Source organism: Rousettus aegyptiacus, unplaced genomic scaffold, assembly GCF_014176215.1.
Source record: "Rousettus aegyptiacus isolate mRouAeg1 unplaced genomic scaffold, mRouAeg1.p scaffold_m13_p_8, whole genome shotgun sequence".
NCBI classification, from domain to species: domain Eukaryota; kingdom Metazoa; phylum Chordata; class Mammalia; order Chiroptera; family Pteropodidae; genus Rousettus; species Rousettus aegyptiacus.
The window spans coordinates 67,515,469-67,519,283 of NW_023416311.1; the positions used below are offsets into that span (position 1 = coordinate 67,515,469).

At 36.8% G+C, this 3,815-nt stretch overlaps 1 pseudogene; it reads right to left on the bottom strand.

Annotated features, from left to right (window-relative positions):
* Window positions 1-1,082: 1,082 nt before the first annotated feature.
* On the bottom strand, window positions 1,083-1,202 carry LOC118607010 (annotated as a pseudogene).
* Window positions 1,203-3,815: the final 2,613 nt, after the last annotated feature.

The following is a 3,815-nucleotide window of genomic DNA, read 5'->3' on the forward strand; positions in this document are numbered from 1 at the left end:
ATTTTAGAAATGTTACACTCGGGGACACATCTGTGGACACATCTGCGATTCACAATGGTGTTTGGTGCTAACGACCCTCTTTCCACAGTAAATATTTTGTAATATCTCTTTTGCTATCTCGAAATGAAAATCTTGCACAATATAATCTATTTGAACACATCGTTTAAGTATGGGGGAAAAGATAACATATGAAGGAGGGAGGGAGAAAGGGAAAAAGGTAGGAAGGAAGGAAAAACAATAATCTGACTGTAAAGGAGAATAAAACAACAACAAATAACATAAAATATATATTTCTCCGTCATGACAACTATAGAATAAAGTAGTCAAATGCTTGGAATACTTTATTACATAGATTTTGATTTAAAATAAAACTGTTCGATTGATTGTTGTTGACCCTTTATAACTGACGTTTTTGAAATAAGTGTATTTTTTTATATACATAGAATCATCCCAGTGTGACAGCTGTGCATGTGGATTGTTGATGGGAAAACTTGAAACCCAGGAACTGCATTGTTGTCAGTAACAGGATCTTTCAAATTGGTGAGTGACTCTTGATAAAATTGTGAAAACCATGTACATAGTAATTGTATATGTGGAAAATTCAGTGTATGCTAAAATTATGTAAAAATACTTTGTGTTTATATGTAAAATAGAGATAGAGATAATTACCAAAGGCTTTTCCACCTACATGAATATCTAATGGAACTTTTGAAGTTGTTCTGAGGGACCTGGGACAATTCTTTGGGTAGCAACACATTGCTTTCTGGAGGTTGACATACTCCTTTTGAGACACACTAGTATATTTGTTTTTAAACTCCTTGAATTAGTATTTCATGGGGAGCAGAACATTTTGCATGTGATGCCAGGTGGTTTGAAACCCGTCCACAAACCCTGTACAGAATCCATGTGATCTGGATTATGAACCATTGGTCTGCAGTGGGAATCAAGAGGTTAGAATCAGAGTTGCAAAGAACTTTGCCCGAACCCTCTGGGAGAATCCTTTAGTTTATCCTAGTTTCGTGTGTGTGTGTGTGTGTGTGTGTGTGTGTGTGTGTGTGTGTGTGTTTTGTTTAAAAAAAAAACGCCTACAGCACCTGATACTCCTAGGTGATCTCCCATTCAAGTACTTAAGCAGGCTCAACTCTGCTTAGCTTCCGAGATGAGATGAGATCTGACACGTTCAGAGTGGTATGGCCATAGACTAGTTTATCCTAGTTTCTGAATACTGTATTCCAGTCTGAGTTTCATTGGGATACTCTGCAGGAGGATAGTTACCTTCCTTGTACTGAAAGTAGTCCTAAAATTACTTTTGCTTTTAGGGTAGCTCTAGCCCATCATTTACTTTTACTGAACCTATGGGCAATAAAATCCCTAAATTTAGTCTTGTTCTTGGTAAGATATTTCACTTCTGTACTTTGGCAGTCAAGTTTTTGTATTTACATTAACACTTGTTAAATGCCTTCTGACTGGAGCTGTCTAAATACTTTTGGATACCAATTTTATCTTTGAATCTATAAGCTTTCCCTTCTAGTTTTGTATCTACATGTCAAAATATTAGCATTATTATGAAAAGAAAAACTCAGAGAGAAGCCTCTTTCACCAATGCTGCATCATTAGTAATAACATCACATAAATATGTTAGCTTTTTCCAATGTGTACATATACAGTCCCATGATAGAAGTGTGTACGTACATCTCTGCATATTTAGAACTAAAAGAATAAGACAGTGGGCCTTAAAATGTTTTATGTCTTCATTTGTATTCTTTTCTGTTAGAAAAAGTTTGACATTAATTTTAAGACTCTCTTAAAAGCTGGGTATTCCCCACTTAATGCTGGGATTTTGTTAATTCTAAAAATAATAGTATACCAAATTAAAAGAATTTTTAAAAGAAAGAAATTTCTCATAACTTTACCATAATTGTTTCCATTTTTCCATGTCCCCTTCTGTATCTTCTAGTTTTTTCCAGGTATTTACACATTGCATGCTAAATTTTCTACGTCTCTTTTCTAATTCCCTGTTAGAAATGGGCATTAACTTGTATTTACTCTTAGGCATATACAAGTGAATTAAATGTGCAATAGAGGGTCTTCAACATAGCTTTCCTAAGTGGGCTGATAAGCTAACATTTTGTAGGCCTTTAAAAAATTATCACTGTAGTAGTGAGATAGGACTATCTTATTAATTTAGCAGCTCGTTTTAAAAAACGTCCTTACATATTTGCATAGGTCAGCAGTGTCAAGTGGTGACAAATTCTTGAGCTGCTGATTCAAAAGTCCTGAAGTTGTGATTTGGAGCATTTTGGTTTGAGAAGCCCCAGTCTAAAATCTGTGGCTTTGTTTTTGCTAGAAAGCAGGGTGAGGTGCGTGGAAGAGGTGCTAGAGAGGACATCTTGATTCATCTCTGTTTGGGGAAGGCATAGGGCCATGTGTTTTAGAGAAGTTGGAGAAATCACCTCCTCATTTGAAGTTCTTCACTTCTGTTCCTCTCCCCATGGTGTTACTGCCTCTGGTTTAGTTGGATCTTTTCTGAGGACCCAAGTAGGTTAGATATAGTCTGAATGTTTGTCCATAGCCCAAGGAAGCAACAGATAAAGTTTGATTTACAATTGGTAACTGCTCATTTATCCTTTTACACTGGGTGTCATATAGAATGTCTTCACTGGGAATAATCCTTATATCTTTTAGAAAATTGATGATAATGGTAGCTCTTGGTTATTGGGCATCTACTATATGCCAGACAGCATATACTTATATCATTATGCTTCCTGACAATCCTACGAATAATGATTTCCATTTTAGCAATGAGAAATGCTCAGAGAGGTTAAGTGTCATATCCAAAACACGAGTAAGCTTAGTTTTGCAACCCAGGGTTGTTTCACTATATAACACTCTGTGTCTATTTAAAACTATATAAATTTGAGCAATATAAAATGATATCACAATATCCCAAGCTTTATCTCTCATTTAGGAAGACAAGAAAAGGTGAGCTGGCAGACCTGGGGCTCTTCCAAAGCAGGAAGGATCGCATGACTGCTCCCAGTGACTTTTCCCTGAATAAAGCACAAAGTGTTCCTGGAACAGCAAAGGGCAGAGACTTGGAAACTTAGCACCAGGGAAGGATCCTAAAATAATGAAGCCAAAGAGACAAGTTTGGCATATTTTCAGGATGTAAAATGTCGGACTCAAAATATATAAGTTGTAAGACAGAATCTGTGACCAAATTGCTGGGTACCTGTAACTCAGTTACTGGAGTAAATTCTTCCAGCTTTTTGCTGAATTGGTGTTTGTTGAATAAATGCACGATGATTCTTTGGAGTAGGTACAAATTCCTTATAAAAGAGGAATAAGGTAAACCTGCTCTTGTTATATATATGCAGGTGCTTTTCAGCCTTTGAATGGAAACAGTGAAGATGTTTATGTTTTCCGACAAGAGTTATTTTTGTCAAGCTCAGAAATTGGGTACATTCTTGGTATTTTCAAGAAGGATCTAGGGACAACCCAGTTCCACAACCGACTAAATAGTGTCTTTAAATGTTTCTAGCTCCTAAAAAAAAAATGATCAGCCAAAATGTTTTTGAGGGTGGCCTCATCTGTAAACTGAGTCCCTGCCCCGAGACAGCTCTAAGCCCGTGAACATAAGACACAGTTTGCTGTGGCCCCTGGAAATACCAAGGATTTTCTTGGAAATCAATCCCAGAGTTTATAGCATTACTGGGTCTTCTCAGTTCTAGATAGCAGGGGCTGTTCTCATTGTTCGGCATGTAGTGACATCAGATATCCAGGACAAATTGAGCCCCGATTCAGCTGATCTTCAG